We start from the raw sequence: 19,840 nt of genomic DNA, 5'->3' as shown, positions 1-19,840 counted from the left end.
CAGGAAAACAATAAAATATTTCTACAACAGGCTAACTCTGACTTGGGCCACTTGAACAGATTTGGGGGAAATGTATAATTATCAACCAAACCACTATTCAGGAACTGTCTTTGACTTGACTGTGAGCTGACCTCATATATAACTAACTAACTGAAAGAAACCACGGGTCAGTAGAACATCACTGCCATGTAGTGGCTGCCAAATTCACAGAAAGGAGAGGGGGACATTTAAGTCCGGGTGGGCCAGCAGGCAAAACAGACATCATGAGGTCTGAACATGTCTAAAATCAAATTCTCAACCCCAAACCCAGCGTGTATGCTTGTAGTCCACTAAGTCTCTTAACTCAAACAGGTTATTCTAAAGGGCAACCAAAACTGGTTTTGGAAGAAACAATATGACCTCTGATTAAAAAAAAAAACAAAAACAAAAACTGAAGTAACAGTCTTCTTCTGGGGAAAACACGGAAGAGTTTAGCAAGTAAATTCTTACTGCCACTCCACAGGAAATGCAATTTTCAGACTATATTAAATTTATGGAACACTCTGAGGCTGCCAGACATTCTTCCCTGGTAGCCAGGGCCCATTTTTTGTAATTATGCTGAACATGTCCTCACAATACAATGTTCTGTGATTACAGAAATTCCTGGTTTGTTTCTAGAGAAAACATCACAACACTGACCACATCTTTTTTAAGCATATATGACTTTCATAGACTGGAGAAAATTTCTTTGTTTCAAAAACCAAGTAGTGGCTAGGGAGATGGCTCAGGGGATGAAGCATTTGCCACCTGCAAGCATGACAGATGTCTGTCACTCACACAAACGGCTTGCCTAACTAGCCAAGTCAGCAAGCTCTGGGTTCCAGAGAGAGACCCTGCCTCAATCATGATTTCAGGTACCTTTACAGTAAACTTGGGCTCCACACATGTGTATACCTACAAACATGCAAATGTGAATACACACACACATTCAAAACAAACCAACAAGTAAATCACTTTAAATTTGAAAGATTAAGGGCAAAGGCATGACTCAGAAGATGAGGGAGTTTGCCACCAAGCCTGAGTTCAAGCCCCAGGACTTGACAGTCTCTTTCTCTTTCTCTCTCTTTCTCTCTCTCTCACTCTCTCACTCTTTCACTCTCTCTCTCTCTCTCTCTCACACACACACACACACATACACACACGCACAAAAATAAGTAAGCAAGTGTAATTTGCTTACTTAATTAAAGAGCAAGCAGAGAGGGGCATCGTGGCTCATGCTGCTAAAGAGGCTGAGGCATTTTAGGACCAGCCTGTGTTACAAGTGAGTTCCCAGGCAGCCTGGGCAACAACATGTGAAGGACTGATGTAAGGACATCATGCTGATCAGGTGTGACCCAGGATCAAAACCTAACCCATAGTTCCTCTGAGACTATGAAACCATGGTCCCTGCTGGCACCACGCTGACATTTATCAAAGGAGAACATCAATAACAACCCAAACCAGGCAGCTGAGCCTTTCAGAAGAGCTAAAACAATAACAAGTTATAAATAAAGCTTTAGAGAGAGAGAGAAACTATCCTTTCGTTTTAATCCTAAATAAGGATAAATTAGATAAAGGGTCATCACTGGTAGCCCAGTTATAAAAATATAATCAATTCAGAAGGACTATCCCAGCTGATGACTATCTGAGCAATTAATAAAAAAAAAAAAAAAAAAAGCCAGGCAGTGGGGGCACATGCCTTTAGTCCCAGCACTTAGGAGGCAGGAAGATCTCTGTGAGTTCAAGGCCAGCCTGGTCTACAGAGCAAGTTCCAGGACAGCCAGGGCTACACAGAGAAAATCTGTCTCAAAAATAAAACAAAAAAATCATGATGATCACTGCTCTAGAGCAGGCATTTCACTGTGCCACAGTAAACCGGCCCACCAGCATGGTCCCTAGCTATCCTGCCAGCATCTCACAGGGACAGAAATTGCAGATCCTCCAGCTCATGATTAAACCCAGATCCACCTGCATCTAAGGCCTGTGGCTTTCTCAGAATATCATGGGCCAAAGGACCCTAGGCTCTAAGGGTACACTTGACAGAATAGATAGGAACGTGCCATGGTGTTTGAGGGCAATCCAATGCAGGTTCATTTTTACCAATTAATTCTTCTCAAAGGACCTCAGTAACAACACAACCACAATTTGCCCCATAAGATCACATTCAACTCACAACCCCAGACAAGTCTGGGTGAGTAGGCGTTGCCTGCAAAAGAAAGCTTCTGACAAGACAGGAACTTGGTGTCAAGTTCAAGTGACAAGGGAGTGCCATCTGTCCCCTCCCTGCCCTTCAGAGCTTCAGGCCCAGATGTAGCCCACTTGGGAAATTTGAACATGCTCCCAGGAGCTTCAGTCCAGGACAAGTCCATTCCTCCTCTTAATTTTAACTGTTTCCGCTCATTTTTTAAAATGTATAATTACATGGAATTAAGTATATTCACACTGCTGTGCAACTGTCACCCGCATCCATTCTCCGAACTTTTCTCCCAAATGGAACTTTGGTCCCACAGAACACCAACTTCCAGCAGCCCTGGCAACAACCAGGCTAGCTTCTGCCTCTGTGAGCTGACTACTACTCTAGGAGTTACAACAAAGGGCAACCACAAACATTCGTTTCTGGCTTATTTCTCTTAGCATAATTCTAGCTCTTTGAGTCCTAATTTGTCTCCAAGACACAGTCCTGATCACATACCTTTCAGATGAAACATGGAGGGACATATGATAATAATTTTACTTCTTTGCTCACTGCCAAAAGTGTGCAAAAGCTTGGGAAGGAAGAAACAGAAAGGCAACAAAATCAGCCATCATCCTTCCCAAAGACTGGGTTTACTTCTGAGTCTGTCCACTCTCCTCTCCTTTATGCAAACAAATTGTTAGCAATTACATCACCTTAAAGCATTCACATGGGGACATACATCATATTCTTTAACATAAGCATCTATCAAAGTGGCACAAGGTCAAGCATTTGGAAATTAATCCCAAGGTCAACATGAAGAAAAAATAAAGGTATTTTCACGAAAACCTGCACCCACCCCACCCTATTACAGCTGCCTTAAGTTTCACTCTGATCACAGGAAACTGTTCTTGGCAAGACATCATTGTATTGTTAAACAGCTAGCACTGCACAAGGAAGGCAATACCGTCACAAATGTTCATCCAAGAACAAATGTTAAGCAAAAATTTATATAAACTCCAAATGCAGCCATCTAGCCTCCTCTTATCTCTCCCAAAGGGAAACAGCACAACCCCACTGAATGGAAATCCTGCTTTCTTAGAGGAATAAAGATAATAATGCCACACATCAATGAGCTCTAAGGCCCTTTTGTTGTTGTTGTTTCTTTCTTGTAATTCCCATGTCCTCAGAACCACGAGAGAAAAAAAAAAAAAAAAAACCCGCAGGATGTAGGCCTGGTACAGTGAGGTGGTTCACACGGAACTAAAAGTAGACGCAGCAGGAGATGACTTGGATCCTCGAGACAATGATACACAAGTGGATGGAATGCGGGACTTCCTGTAGTCATTTTTAGAAAATGACACTGACCCCACTGATGCGCCCTGCACAGCAGCAGCTCAGTCTCACTGCATCATTGCTCATGCTCTTCCTGCCCGCATCAGTGGAATACATTAAATACAAAGGCAACAGGATTCTCCTTGGAGCATTGGGGCATGGGGACCTGTCCATAGTAATGGTCTCCAGTACCATCACCCTGCCTGACAGATCCGGGTCTCTTCAGGAGCACAAATACATCTAAATCCAAAGCCCTAAACTAAAGGAGCCTTCCTGCTGCCCCCCCCTGCCCCGCTCCCCCCTGCCCCGCTCCCCCCTGCCCCGCTCCCCCCTGCCCCGCTCCCCCCTGCCCCGCTCCCCCCTGCCCCGCTCCCCCCTGCCCCGCTCCCCCCTGCCCCGCTCCCCCCTGCCCCGCTCCCCCCTGCCCCGCTCCCCCCTGCCCCGCTCCCCCCTGCCCCCGCTCCCCCTGCCCCGCCTCCCCCCTGCCCTCCTTAGACTGTTTCTCTGGTGGTTCTCTCCAGTTCCATTTCCTTTCATTCCCTTCTACATAAAATCCCACTGCATCTTTCTGAAAATAACTCTAAGCAGAGGAGGAGGCACCACATTAGAAGCTGAGTCAAATGTTAGGGTTAGACCATGTAGCCCAGGCTCTCCCGTAACCCTTGATCCTCCTGCCTCAGCCTCCTGGGATCATTTATAAGTATCAAGCTCTCCCTTAACGACTGTACCTTAACATACATTCCTTTTCAGACTCCCCCAGGGGATCCCTCACAAATGAACAGTTTTGGCAAGCTCATCCCTCCCTGTTTCCTTCTGAGTTTGCTATGCCAAAGAACCATAAAGCATCTGAAAATAAATCTCTTCAAAATGGCTGACCTAGATCACTTCTTGTACTGTAACTTCAAGAAAGACCAAACTAAGCATACCTCAACTAAAAGAATATCCAAAAGTCAGGACATGGTGGCTGACTGCCTGTAATTCTGGCACTCAGGAAGCTGAGGTTCGAGGATAAGAGCTTAACACAGTTAAATTCAAGCCAACCGTGGCTATGCAGTTCTGGGGGGGTGGGGGTAGGGGAAAGGGAAAGGAAAGTTAAGTTAAGGAAATGGAAGGGAAGGGAAGGGAAGGGGAAGGGAAGGGGAAGGGAAGGGAAAGGGAAGGGAAGGGGAAGGGGAAAGGGAAGGGGAAGGGAAGGGGAAGGAAAGGGAAGGGAAGGGAAGGGAAAGGGAAGGGAAGGGAAGGGGAAGGGAAGGGGAAGGGAAGGGAAGAGGAAGGGAAGGGAAGGGGAAGGAAAGGGAAGGGAAGGGGAAGGGAAGGGGAAGGGAAGGGGAAGGGAAGGGAAGGGGAAGGGAAGGGGAGGGAAGGGAAGGGAAAGGAAGGGAAGGGAGTAAGGGGGAGGGGAAGGGGAGAGAAGGGGGAAGTGAGCAGGGGATGCAGGTGGGGAGGGAAGGGGGGAGGGAGGAGAGGAAAGGAGAGCAGAGGAAAAAGGACAAAAGGAGAGGGGGAGGGTATAGAAAAGACAGAATGGGGGGGAAAAGATTACTTCTCTCAAACTTATGCTTCTCCTTGGAAACCCATGGTCAGGCACTTCCTCTCTGCCTTCATCCCCCTAGTCAGTTAACATCCAAAGCAGTGTCTGCATTTCCAAAAGATGAAATGACATCATAATGTCCACAATTCAAGTCAAAAACCTATGCTCTGCTAAACCAAGGAAGGCAGAAGCATGTGAATGATGGGGTTTTTCTATCAAAGGCAGTTAGTCCAGCAAGGACTGCTATTTCCTGAAACTTTCTTCTCCTTTCCCTTCATATTACCAATCTGATCACACAGTGAAGCCGAGCCTCCCACAGATGAGATCCACTCACCACCTCCATCAGGGATACAAGACACACTCCATCTTGGCCAACAGCGTTTGCTAGCCATACCTGAGCTCTGGTAACCCTTTTCACAAAAAGAGTTGCCTCGCCCAGTTACTTTCACGTTGTTCTTATGTTCCTTTGTGTGACAAGTATGTGCAAAAAACAGCCTACTTTAGAAGTCATGGAAGCAGTGTTAGTTAGGGCTGAGACCCAGGCAGCAGACACCATAACAAGGTGAGAACAATGTTTACGAGACTGCTGGTGCACTAGGGACTCTGAGGATATATTTTTAAAGGGAGCCCTTCTGAACCACTCTCCTGGCCTGGAATGGCTGCTCTCCATGTCACACTGCTTTTCCATTTGACTTTGCTTGTGCATTCCTTCAAATTTGCATTGTATAAATGCATTATACATGGTATTGTGTTGCAGAAATATGCCAGGCTCTTGACATGGCTCTCATTTCCTGTCCTTCTCACTCATACCACCTGATCTAAAGGGTCTCGAAGCCCTCCGATCTCATCACCCTTCCATTTCACAACATCTCCTACCAAGATGTTAGAGTAGACAAAAACTCCTACTCAAGAAAACAGAATGGCTTGGCTAGAGACCTAACTTCTCAAGGGGGCTAGTTTAATCCCCTTGGCTACAGGACCTGGGAAAGCGGGCTCCCCTTAAGCCAGACTAAAGACACAGGTAGAATTAGTTCTCTGATGAAATTCTGTACTTTTCCTTCCCAGAATCCCCACCTCTAGTGCAGAGGCTTAGAAGGTGCAACCATGTAGGGTCGTAAGTCTGTCCATCTTTCTGAACTGTTCAATAAACCGATAATGTTTTCTTTTCTTCTTTCTGAGCATGCTTTTCTTAACACTGGGCTTTCCCTCAAACGTTTTGAGTTTCCTTGCTTTCTCTAAAGTCTCCCTCTCCACCATGTGGTGCCGCAGAGTATCTGTGTGCTGTGAAGATGTGTCTTTGCCAAGGTACCTTCTGATTGGTCTAATAAAGAGCTGAATGACCAAAAGCTAGGCAGGAAGAGGTTAGGTGGACTTCCAGGCAGACAGAGAGAGAAGACCAGAGGAATCTGGGTCCAGGAGAGAAGCCAGAGGACACAAACAGAAAAATGACATGCAAGATGGAAGAGAGATAACACCACATGATAGAACATAGGTTAATATAAATGGGGTCATTTAAGTATAAGGACTAGTTAGGAGCAAGCCTAAGCTATAAGTTGAGCTTTCATAAATAATTCTCTGTGTCATTTTATGTGAGCTGGAAGTCAAAAAAAAAAAAAAAAAAAAAAAAAAAAACCACAAAACTCTTGTCTACAATGTGGCTGCTTGCTGGTCACGTGTCTGCCCTGCCTTCCAGCTTAAACAGCATGGCTTCTCCCCTTCTCTTCTCCATTCCTCTTCTCCAGACAGCAGCTGAAATTTACAGCTTGCCTGCCCTGGGCTTTTCTATTACAGCCTAATAAAATTGTCCTTTGCTTCTATTTGAGTTCACTTTTAAATTCTTTTATCAATGAAACCATGACCATCAACAGGTGACCCTGATTTCTCCCGTATCAAAGAGAACAGTCTCCACCCTTGCTCAAAGGGCCTATTATGGAAAGAATAAGTGCTCAATAATAAACACATAAGCAAATGAAAAGCATTAGTAGCCTTTCCTCTCTCACCTGCAGAAATGATGACTGAAGCATCTTTTTTTTTTTTTTTTAATTTTTTTTCCTCTTTCCTTTTTAAGTTAAATTTGATATAAGGTTGTTGTACATGTCAATCCCAGTTCCCTCACCCTCCCAACTTCCCTTATCACCCCCACCAAACCCCAGCCTTCCATGGGGAGTCTTCAAAGTCTGTCATATCATTTGGGGCAGGGCCTGGGCCCTCCCCCATGTGTCTAGGCTGAGAGAGTATCCCTCTATGTGGGATGGGCTCCCAAAGTCCATTAGTATACTAGGGATAAATACTGATCTACTATCAGAGGCCCCATAGACTGCCCAGTCCACCTAACTAACACCAACGTTCAAGGGGTCTAAGTCCTATGCTGGTTTCCAGCTGTCAGACTGAAGTCCATGAGTTTCCCCTTGTTCAGGTCAGCTGATTCTGGGTGTTTCTCCAGCCTGGTCTTGACCCCCTTGCTCATTACTCCTCCCTCTCTGTAACTGGATTCCAGGAGTTTTGCTCAGTGTTTAGCTATGGGTATCTGCTTCTGCTTCCATCAGCTACTGGATGAAGGCTCTAGGATGGCATTTAAGGTAGTCATCAATCTCATTATCATGGAAGGGCATTTAAGGTACCGTTCTCTACTATTGCTTAGATTGTTAGTTGGGTTCATCCTTGTAGATCTCTGTGCATTTCCCTAGTGCCAGATTTCTCCTTAAATCTATAATGGCTCCCTCTATTATGCTATCTCTTTTCTTGTTCTCCTCTATTCTTTCCCTATCTCAATCATCCTGCTCCCTTATCCCCACCTCTCTCCTCCTCTTCTCCCCCCCCCTTTTTTTCCCCTATATCCCTCTTCCCTCCCCCCATGCTCCTAATTTGCTTGGGAGATCTTGTCCCTTTCCCCTTCTCCAGAGGACCATGTATGTCTCTCTTAGGATCTTCCTTGTTTCCTAGCTTTTCTGGTATTGTGAATTATAGGCTGGTAATGCTTTGCTCTATGTCTAAAATCCATATATGAGTGAGTACATACCATGTTTGTCTTTTTGTGACTGGGTTACCTCACTCGGGATGGTTTCTTCTAGTTCCATCCATTTCCCTGCAAATTTCAGGATTCCATTGTGTTTTTCCCCTGAGTAGTACTCCATTGTGTAAATGTACCACATTTTCTCCATCCATTCTTCAGTTGAGTGGCATCTAGGTTGCTTCCAGGTTCTTGCTACTACAAATAATGCTGCCATGAACATAGCTGAACAGATGTCCTTGTTGTATGAATGTGCATCTTTTGCTTATATGCCTAAAAGTGGAATTGCTGGATCTTGAGATAGACTAATTCCCATTTTCCTGAGGAACGGCCATACTGATCTCCAAGGTGGCTGTACAAATTTGCACTCCCACCAGCAGTGGAGGAGTGTTCCCCTTTCTCCACATCCTCTCCAGTGTTTTTGATTTTAGCCATTCTGACAGGAATAATCTCAAGAGTTTTTTTGATTTGCATTTCTCTGATGGCTAAGGTTGTTGAACACTTTCTTAAAGTGTCTTTCAGCCATTTTAGACTCCTCCATTGAGAATTCTCTATTTAGTTCTGTACCCCACTTTTTAATTGGATTAGTTGGTGTTTTGGTGACTACCTTCTTGAGTTCTTTGTATATTTTGGAAATCAGCCCTCTTGTCAGATGTGGGGTTGGTAAATATATCTTTTCCCATTGTCTTGCTGACTGTGTCCTTTGCCTTACAGAAGCTTTTCAACTTCAGGAGGTCCCATTCATTAATTGTTGATCTCAGTGTCTGTGCTACTGGTGTTTTGTTCAGGAAGCAGTCTCCTGTACCTTGTTCCAGGGTACCTCCCACTTTCTCTTCTAAGATGTCTAGTGTGGCTGGATTTATGTTGAGGTCTTTGATCCATTTGGACTTAAGTTTTGTGCATGGCAATAGATATGAATCTATCTACAGTCTTCTACAAACCAGTATCCAGTTATGTTAGCACCACTGTTGAAGATGCTTTCCTCTTCCCATTGTATAAATTTAGCTTCTTTGTGAAAAATCAGGTGTTCATAGCTGTGTGGATTAATATCAAGGTTTTCGATTCGATTCCATTGGTCTACCTGTCTATTTTTGAAGCATCTGGTTATATGGCCTCAGTATGGTCTAGTGGTTTTGTTTGTAAATAAAAGGGTGATTTCTATGTTATTTTATTTGCTAAACTAGATGTCCTTTGCTTTTCTTTTTAACACATTTTATTTCTACAAACATTGGTCACATAAAAGAAGTACAAGAAAACTATGTTCTAGAAGCAAAAATGGGTTCTCTCTCCAAATCATTATAGAATTTAGAACAACAGGGGGAAAAAGACTTACATGTAGATTCATACTGACCTCATAACTGGAATATATTGCCTATAAATTCTCAGGAGGAGAAGGAAGAAGGGGAAAGAAGGAGGAGGAAGAGAAAAAACAACAGATGAAGAAATGCAGAGAATGTGTTCTGAGGTATATTTATTAAATCCTGAAATAACTTCTTTTCATTCTTAGGGCCACTCTTGAACAATATATATTAATCCCCAAGGACTTTCCAACACTGGGAACTCAAACATAAAGAAACTCAGAACCATCCCACAAGGATCCAGAGAGTAGTACAGAAGCCAGAGAGAAGTGTGGGTGAAGATGAAGGGCGATGGACTTAGAGTGTGAGAAAACCCTGGTGAGAGCAAGAAGAACCCCTGGACCCTGGCCTGGGTGATCGTGCCCCCAGTCCAGCAGCAGAGACAGGGAATCATTACAAATGCAGACTTCCAACAAGTCACACCACAGAACAGGGGACTCTGGGGCTAGGGCCAGCAAGACGTGTTTTCACAAGCTTGGGGGTGACTCTGATGCAAGACGAGGTGGGCACTGATTAAGTGACTTCCTGTAGGTTGACGGACATCAGACAGATGAAAAACAGTTCATCAGGGATGGATACAGGCAACACTAGCCCTTTGTCTGATGCCAAAGAACGCATGGCACATTGTACAGACAGTAGCATGCAAGCCCAGGGTATGACACGGAAAGCAGACCAGCAAGGGTGTTGGGTGTCATGCCAAGCAGCTGGACTTTCAGCCTGCAGGCAGCAAGGAGTCCTTGGAGGGGCAGAATGGGCATGCCCTCACCTACAGAGGATTTTAGAAACAGCACACAGAGGAAATGAGCAGGAGACTTGGAGAATGGCTGCAAACTCTAAAGAGAAAGGCGATGATGGTGGGAAGGAACTGGAGGCTGTAGGGGATGGCAGGGCTCCATGCAGGGGCTGGAGACAAGTGGTGACTTAAACAGCAGACATGTAGGGTGGCAGGAGCGCTGTGGAAAAGACTGAGCCGAAACTGAGCCTGACACACCAGAAACCCGAAGTAGGCAGTGGTCTGGGAAGCAGAGTGCATCCCTGCTGGTAATGCCATCATGCTGGGTTGTGATGGGTTCTTCAGCTGTCAGCTTTTTTCTCTAAATGAGAGTTCTGAACAGGCACAATGGCCATCCTGGTCAGGTTCAACACAGGGCACTGGAATCTGTATCTAGCTTCTGGGAAGCCAAACAGAGATGCAAGCTAAGAGGTCAATACTCTCATTCAGGAGGAGACAAGTGTGTGGGAAGGGATTAGAAAAGTGCCTTAGTGTGATGGTGTGAATGAGGATGACCCCCACGGGCTCGTGTTTGAGAACTTGGTCCCCAGTTGGTAGAACTGTTTGGGAAGGATTAGAAGGTGTGGTCCGGTTGGTAGAACTGTGCACTTTGAGGTTTCAAAAGCCTATGCCAGGCCCAGTGCCTGTCTATTTCTGTCTCTGTCTCTGTCTCTGTCTCTGTCTCTGTCTCTGTCTCTGTCTCTGTCTCTGTCTCTGTCTCTGTCTCTGTCTCTGTCTCTGTCTCTGTCTCTGTCTCTGTCTCTGTCTCTGTCTCTGTCTCTGTCTCTGTCTCTCTCTCTCTCTCTCTCTCTCTCTCTCTGCTTCCTCTTGCAGATAAAATGTCAGCTCCAGCACCATGCCTGCCTGCTGCCATGTTCCCCACCATGACAATAATGGACTAACCCTCCAAACTATAAGCAAGGTCCCATTAAATGCTTTCTTTTATAAGCTGCCTTGGTCATGGTGTCTCTTCACTGCAATAGAACAGTAACAAAGACACTGGTTTTGGTTTTTTTGTTTTTGTTTTTGTTTGTCTTTATATTCTCTGTAGTCTGTTGACAGCAGCATCCAAAACCCAAAACTCCTGTTATGAAAATTCAATGGCAATTTTGATCCACTAAATGGAGTCCACAAAGTCTCATCACCCTATAGAAAGGGCTCTGAACACTTTTACAAAGTGAATAAAAAACACAGTTCTCGGCCACGAAGACACAGCCACCTGAGACAAGCCGGCTTTCCTCTGTTTCTATTTTTGGAGTAAACGTAAAGCAGAGGGTGGAGACGTTTCAAATCTCACCGATAGAAGTCTGTGTCTCTGCTTTGATTTTCAGAAATGAGTCCTGGCAGGCAGATGATGTTGTGACCCAATTACTGGATATTTTGGAAGTTGGAGGCACTCAGCTTGGGGATGAGCTAGTGGGTTCAGAGGGGAGAGCTACAGGCAGGCACTGCCACCTGCCTCCCACTTTCCAATCTCAGGGTGGCAGGAGCAATGACAATCAGAAAGCAATGTGACAGCCTCCCCTGACCTGCTTCCCATTTTCTCACTATTCCCAATAGACAGAGCTAAGGAAAATCATAAGCGTCACTCTCAGCTTCGAGGGGAAGGTTTGGCAAGGGCATAAATTTGGGTCCCAGGGAAAAGGGTTAAAAGACTACTGAGAGCCCTAGAACCAAGGGGTAGGGACAATGAGAGAGAACGGGAACACAGCCAATTCTTACACTGAAGTACTCCCAAGGGGGGTGGGCTAGGGACACCCAAAACTCAGCTCTTGAATCAAAAGGCAAACCTTGGTAAACCCAGAGTAATAATAATGGTTAAGGTCTTGCTGCCTGCCAGGTGGTGGCCTAACCCCTTAACCCCTAGTAACTCCTGAGACCCTCAGAATCAAGCTACAAACACATCTTTAGCTTTCTTGTTTGCAGGTGAGGACAGGGAGACATTGCATAATTATGATGTCCAACTAGAATTCTATCATCAGTGGACATGTGGCTACAACATAGCAGAGCGATACCAAGACCCTAAGAGTATGACTTTTCAACACCAAGCCCCAACACTCTCTGCTGGGCAAGGTTGCCCTATGCACTGTACACTGACCACTATCTGTAAAGGCCAGTGGTTCTCCCTCTAGAGTCAAGATATAATGTCTCCAGGCAAGCAGTGCCAAATGTTTGCTGAAGGGCAAAAGTCTCTCTCTCTCTCTCTCTCTCTCTCTCTCTCTCTCTCTCTCTCTCTCTCTGTCTCTGTCTCTCTCTCTCTCTCACACACACACATACACACACACACACACACACCACAAGCAGGTTCTGCAGAGATATGAATGCCACATTTCTACCTTCACAGAAGGATCCTGGTGTTGGCAGAGGAGATGGCCTCCAAGAGTTCCAGGGAGCCGAAGGTGAAGATGGAGCCAGGGAAAGGTTTCTGCAATGGAGAATTTCGCAGAGGCCGTTTGCCACAGCCCCTCTTCCATGTAGCACCCCCACCACTGTAAGGGAAGGCCAGCTTCCTTTCTTGCCATTCCTGTGGAACCCCAGGCAGGCCTCCACAGAAGCACCCTGCCACCAAAGCTCTGGCACATTCCTCTGTCTCCCTGGACTTGGCACAGTGCCTGGCACCAACTATGCATTCAATAACATTTGCCGCACAAGGAATGAGCACGTGAAGACGAGGCCTCTGGGTGTCACCAGAAGGCTCTCTTTGCTAATGACCTATAAAGACATATATGCAACTTGTTCCTTGGGGAGGACCCAAAGTTCTGTTCTAATAGCAGGACTCTAGGGCTCATCGATGCTTCCCATGGTATCTATGCCCTGTAACTGAGTGTTCTCATCAGGCCTCAGCCACGGCCACATTAGCCCACCAAGAATAAAACAATCCAAGAAGCCTCACTCATGCTAGGCTTCCCTTCCCACTTACAGACAGTACTGCCCAGCTACACGCAGTACTTACACCTAGAGACGGTACTGCCCAGCAATGCAAGATACTAAATGTAGAAAGTAGCCTGGCCCTTGCTTAGAACAAAAGTCTACTGAACAAACTAAAGACCCCAAAATAAGAACACAGTAGCAAAGAACAAGCAGGATACCCAGGGAAACATGACCTCCCAGGGTGTCAACCCAAGGCCACAGGAGCCAGAACCTCAGGCCAGCCTTGTGACTGCTGCTTGGAGGCCCCAACACCTTCATCCAACCACTCAGTCTCCCAGAACCTGCATATGGCAACTATCAGGTTCCCCTGTGTTTTATTAGTTTATTTGATTTTTTTATTTTTTTTAAACAGGGTTTCTCTGTGTAGCCCTGGCTATTCTGGAACTCATTCTGTAGACCAGGCTGGCCTAGAACTCACAGAGATGCCCCTGCCTCCTGAGTACTGGGATTAAAGGTAGATGCCACCACTGCCAGGCTTTCCCCTGTATTTTATACAGAAGGAATCTCTCTCCTGGAATATTCCGAGAGAGTCAACAAAGAAACTCAGTTTCCAACATACCTGGAAATCACGTCTGGATGCTGCTAGTTACTTGAGGACCAAACCTGAGAAGAGAGAACTGTATTACCAACTGGCAGATGCTGGTTAACTGTGGGCTTTGAAAATAGCTGAAAGGTAAATTAGCTAGGTTGGCTGGGCTGCTCAGCAAGCCCAAGGAGCTCCTTGTCTCTTCCTCTCCCAAGCTGGGATTAAAGGCACAATGCCTAGCTCTTATATGGGTGCTGGGAATTGAACACAGGTCCTCACACTTGCATGGCAAGCATTCTACTGAGTGAGCCATCTTTCCAGGCCCACTAATCACAGACCTGCAACATTATTTACTTTGTAAAACTATTATTTCAAACCTAGGAACTTTTTCCTCCCCCTGATTTCATCCCAGTAGTAACACCACCACCAAAGAAAAGGTGGAAAACAGCAATTCTCAAGCTTCCTCTAGCCATCTCAGGCTCATCCTGGAGGGCACGGGAGCAAGCATAGGGGCCCACACTAAGAAGACTATTAAGCAATTCTTGACTTCAGTTGTCTCAATTCCAATAGCAATTCCTAGAATCACCATCTCCAAATTGCAAAAGCATGTTGTTCTGCCAGAAAGAGGTCTGCATGCAAAGAAACAAATGCCAAGTTACATCTCCAGGCCTGCCTGCTGAATTCACATTTCAGCCATTCGCCCTGCCTGCTCTCGCAGGCCCTCGTCTTTCATCTTGGCACTCTGCTTGTCATTCTTAGGCTATAATTCAAAAATACTCATTGGTTCCCAGCACTTTCAAAATGAGTTCCTTCACAGCTCCTGGGACTTTGGGTGATGCTACATTCCTGGAAGGCCCAGGGCTCCAGCAGCCCACCCACAAGTTCTCTGTGTTGGTCTAGCTTCGCTACTAACTCAATCCCAAGGGCAGAGCTCTCCATCTCAGGACCAGATTCCCAGACTTAGCAATTTCATGGACCATTAAGCTGCCAAATGAAAATATTCCCATCCCTCCACAAAGGATTCTTACCCCAAAATTGGGAGGGTATAATCTCAAAGAAAAGGGTCAATTCTTCTCATCTGAAGGCCAATGAAATGCTGGCACCATCATCATCATCATTGCAGGAAGGGCAATGAAAATGTCACTGACAGACTTAGCCCTCAGGCTTGCACTGTGCTTTGCATACACACAAAACGTTCACTTTTAAAATGCATATAAATTAAGATCTGATTTCTAGGGTAGTGAACTGCAAATGCTATACCCTGTCCCACCAGTCATGCTAAGCCTTCCTTCCCCAGCAAAGGAACTCACCCTTCCTCTCCAGAACTCTGCAAAGTCCCTCCAGTTGCAGGCTCCCAAATGCACACTCCCTGTTCCAGCTCAGTTCAAAACTCTGCATTTTTTAGACAACTAAAAATAACAAAGCCACACTTCCTCCCACTCCAAGCATTCCTGAAGCATACTTGCCAATACAGCTAAACTTCAGAAATTCCAGGTACTGCCCAGCAGGCAAGATCCTGTGGCATCCACAAGAGGTAAGGGACACAGTGGCTAACTTCCTAACATTCCCAAGTCATTAACATAAAGAAAACCTTTAATGCATATTTCCACCTCATTATTCTTCTCTATGTTCTCTCTCCTTTGTCTCTGTGAACCCATGCATTTCATACATTTTATATGCCAGGAAATTATACATTGGGATTCCAACCCCTTTAATTCTTTCTTCTTCCGTTTTTGTCTGTGTCTTTTGTTGTTAATTAGTAAGTTAGTGTGCTGACCTCCCATGCCTTTAACCGGAACCAGGCTCCCAATCTTCACCACAGGGTGATGAGTTACCTCCTTTTCCCTACTTTCTGTTCTTACAACTCTCTTCCTGTGTTTGCAGTTCCATCCAGCCTTGCTCCTTGCAGGGGTCTAGGATCCTGACACCCAGTGAAGGATAGAGGCACTGTTGCCACTGTCCTCACTGTTCTTAAGTAGTGCAATAACTGGCTACCCTCTCCTGTCTCACTTAATTTTGTGAGCATTCTGAAGGCAATGCATGCATAACCTAGAACAGGACTGGTCCCCATGATCCCTGTCCCATCATCATCTAGTTGGTATTTCTGCTACAGCAACAGCTGACCATAAATACCTGTACAAGCCAGTAAAAGATGCTCACATTAAATGACAGTGATAATCAATTCCTAAGAGTTGCAACTGTCATCAAGGGCAGAAGGTAAAATTCAAACCATGAAAAAGACTGCTAAAATCCTGCAAGAGAGATCCAGCACTCAAGACTCAGAACGCCTCCTCTGCAGCTGGTGGGATGTTCTTAGATGACCTGGGAGCCTAAAGGCAGAAAGTCTCTCTTCACAAGATGGTGCAAAAATTTTCAATGCCAATATATTTTAGCCAAGCCTAATCCCAGCTCTGTCTCCTATCCAGAAGACGAGTTCACAGAGTTCATCTGTGACAACTATTTCGTAGCAAAGGAAAACCTTGATGAGAGGCAGAAATTGACCAAGGAAGGAAGGATATTGGACAAAACAAAGACAGGACAGGCTCTGAGAAGCATAAAATCAGCCTCTATGCTCTACACAAATTCCTCCTACCTTGAATGACTGTATTATAGACCTCTGGACCAAGAAGGACTCAGTAAACCAACCAAAGGGCATATTCTACTGCAAATATCATTCTACAAATGGGGAAACTGAGACCCCAAAGAAGTGAACTGACTTCCCCACGTCACAGAGTGAGTTGCAGTAAAAGAGGAGCAGGACACACAAGCAAAGTCTACAGAGGCTCTGATTGGTGGCCTTTCTATTAAATTCTACTAGACCCTTAATCACAGAGCTGACACTCTGCCTCTGACAAGCCATCATAGCCACAAAGCACACCATTAACACATATCATCACACAGATTATACACTAATAACACTCCAAAATGGGTAATTTGGGCTTATCATCTCTTGATTTAATTCTATTTGCTAGTACTACAACACTGCAAAAAAATAAATAAAACAATGTTAACATACATACGGAAGCGCTGTATAAGCATCCACATCAATTTGAAGGCATGCTATTCTAATCAAACCTAAATCTAAACAACAAATCAAAGATATAAAAGAATGCTTAGGGGATAAGAACAGAACAAACTGAAATATTCTCCTATGAGACAAAACTTTACAGTGAATGTGCTATGGTATCACAAGTCTCCACCTCTAAGAGGAGTTTTCTTGAACAGGTGACATTTATGTCAAGATACCATCAGACCTGAGTTTAAGTCCTAGAACCTTCACTAAAGTCAGGCATGGTAGCAACAGTATTTCTACTGTAAGATGAAAGGTGGAGACAGGGTAATTCCCCAAGGCTCTCGAGCCAGTTAACCTGGCATACATAGAAATCATCAATGAAGAAGAAACTTTGTCTCAAAAAAGGTGAAAATACCAGGATCTATATCAAAGGGCCCTCTGACCATCACATGTGCACATGACAAGTATGTGTGAATACATACACATAAATACATGCACATATATATCACATATAAGTCACTATATGTAAAAAGCTTACTATCTGTCTTGTCATGTAACAGCCATTAGTCAAATGCTAGTTTCCTTAACCCAGGGAGGGAAAGTATCACCCACAAAATTGGTAATAATTTCATACAACATTTTCCTAGAACTCATCCTAGGTGCCTTGTTACTGTAGTAAGTAGCTGACAGTCTCATAGAACACTGTAGTATTTCTCTGAATACTTAAGGTGACTATAACAAAGATATTGTCTATCTTAAAGGTGTGGAGGAGAATAGAAAGCTATTAAGATTCCATTTCTCTTAAATACATTTAGATACCCACTAATCAGGGTAAACAACAGAACACAAATCTAATAATCATGGGAAGAAGGGTTTCAAGTGTTGGTTCCTGCTGTAGCAAAAACAGAATCCAATGTTTGTTTGCTGTTTCTCCTCTGGCACCAAAAGTCCTCAGAAAATAGAAACATGACGTACAAAATAACTGTTCTAAAATATTGTTTGCACACATGTGTTCTTGTAATATTTGTCTTTCCCTAAACAAGGTTGTAGTCTGTGTTCATATTACTCAAACCAAATGTAAAATACTCCTCTGCCACACTGTAGATCCTCAAACCGTTTCAATTACTAGTCTATGAAATTTCAGAAAGCAGGATTCAGCTGGCTCCTTAAAGGTATAGTTTAGAGTATCCATTGGAGGAAGAAACACAGTGTAAGAGGACATCAGCACTTTCCTCGGGTCTCAACCCAAGTCTTTTCTCAAAGGCTCTGAGCAAGTGGCATGTGGCCTTCTGTTTCTGGGAACTCTCTGAAGGGGTCTACCAATCTAGCACAGCAAGTTCAAAAGGACAGTGTTAGATATCTTTTACCTATGGACCGCCTTCCCGTGCCCACACTCCCCAGACAGGACCACTCTGCACTCCTGCACCCGAACTCTCATCATATTTCTGCCTGCCTGGGGGAAGTGGGGTCCCCATCCTCAGGACAAATACCATCTTTCCAAACAGGTGACATTTCTAAGATTCTGCTAAGCATCTCCAAACTGTTGAGCAAATTCCGCTTTCAAGGTACAAACAGAAAACAAGACAAAGCCTGTTCCTATGTTCATTTAAAAAAAAAAAAAAAAAGTCCCTTGAGTGTCCTGTTTCTGCAAGGTCAGCCACACAAATTAAGATCTACCATGGCCATTTCAGGGAAGGATCTGTAATATCATGACAAGAAAGGAAAAAAAAAAAAGACTTAAGAGACAAAATCCCAAAACAACTGAGCACCTGCCATAATTTATTCTTAAGTCTGTGAAAAGAAACAAAAAAAATCACAGTTTCTTATTTCTTGAAAATTAAAATGATATTGCTGTTATCATTTTATGATGCTCTTTTATGACTTTCATTTAAGTCATCCAACAGGCACAATGCAAAGCCAGTGACAGGAGTTTTCAAAACTGCCCCCTTTAAGAGCCCAGTGGGCTTCCAACACTGACCTAATTCTCTTCACATGAGCCCTTTCCAACCACTCAGTCCATCCCCAAACTATTGGGACAGACATAGCTGTACAGAACCTGGCTACAAAAACGGTTCAATTCTCCATCTGATTTCTCCAATTTATTTTTCTTTCTTTAAAGCCCCACACTCCCTTTGCCTTTTGCGCCTGACCTCCTGTTTGCAGACCTCTCCGACAACGATGTGGAGGGACCACCTCTCATTGTTTCTCCGGGACTCAGCATCCCTCCCTCCACCCAGCTAGTTTTCGTTGCACAAATGTCATATCTGGCTTAAGAGCCATCATTTCTCCCGGCGGGCAGCAGTGGGACGTTAGGGACCCCGATGACCGGCTTCCCTGATCCAGCCCTCGGCACACAGCCATTTTCTAGTTAAAACGCTCTCGGCTTTGCAGAAGGGACAGGAACTTTGCCCCCTTCTCCTCTCAGTGCAGCTGCACCCCTGGAGTCGCCGGGCAGGTCTCTGAATCTCCTACAAGAGCGCACCGCCAGGCGGGCAGGCCGGTTCCAGGGCAAGGGGGCGTGCGCTGCTCGTCTCCCGCTCCCACCAGCACTTTGCCCTCCGCAGTCTCCGCCTGGGCACAGCCCGGCGACCCAGTGTCCTCGCCCCTACCCTGCCGAGCTTCAGCTGCGAGTGAAGGAGCAATGGGAGTGACTGGGCGAGCCCGCAGCTAGAGCACCGGCCCTGCGGCGCGGGCGCGGGGTGCGCGGGACTCCGCAGCGGGCGCCTGCTGCAGATGCAGAGGCAGCTGCTGCAGCTGGGGCTGCGGCTGGGCGGCCGGCGGTGACCGCCAGAAACCGAGCCGAGCCGCGGAGGCAACAAGCAGCCAAGCTCGCCGGCTGCCGGGCTCCCGGCCCACCCCACCCCCCCTGCCCTGGATCACCGGGCTGAAGGCATGAAGGAAAACGGGGCTCACCAGCGCAGCGCGACGCTCGATCGTCTCCGGCTCCGGGTCTCGCAGTCCGCTGAGCGCCCCGATCAGCTGCGGGCAGCAGCACGCGAGCTTCCTACTTAGAGCAGCACTGGCTCAGGCAACTGAGCATGCCCAGTGCGGCTCCGCGAGGCCCGCGCAGAGAGCAGCAACGGCGACCGAGATTCCACTTCTCCAGGCTTTGGCGGCGGCTGCGCGAGGAAAGGCTCTGAGGGGCCTGGCGGAGCTGGGCGAACCCAGCAAGG

The 19,840-nt window shown here is 45.7% G+C and overlaps 1 protein-coding gene across 7 annotated transcripts in view; it reads right to left on the bottom strand.

The window, feature by feature from the left end:
- Positions 1–19,619, bottom strand: part of Apbb2 (amyloid beta precursor protein binding family B member 2) — a 305,019-nt gene extending 285,400 nt beyond the window's left edge. For all 7 annotated transcript variants that reach the window (XM_051198467.1, XM_051198470.1, XM_051198471.1 and 4 more), the window contains exon 1: positions 19,581–19,619. The gene's annotated coding sequence lies outside the window, so the exon portion shown is untranslated. The remainder of the gene's footprint in view (positions 1–19,580) is intronic.
- Between the last annotated feature and the right edge of the window lie 221 nt (positions 19,620–19,840).

Source organism: Phodopus roborovskii, unplaced genomic scaffold (genome assembly GCF_943737965.1).
Source record: "Phodopus roborovskii unplaced genomic scaffold, PHOROB, whole genome shotgun sequence".
In the NCBI taxonomy this organism is placed as follows: Eukaryota; Metazoa; Chordata; class Mammalia; order Rodentia; family Cricetidae; genus Phodopus; species Phodopus roborovskii.
This window is presented reverse-complemented; position numbering and strand designations above follow the sequence as displayed.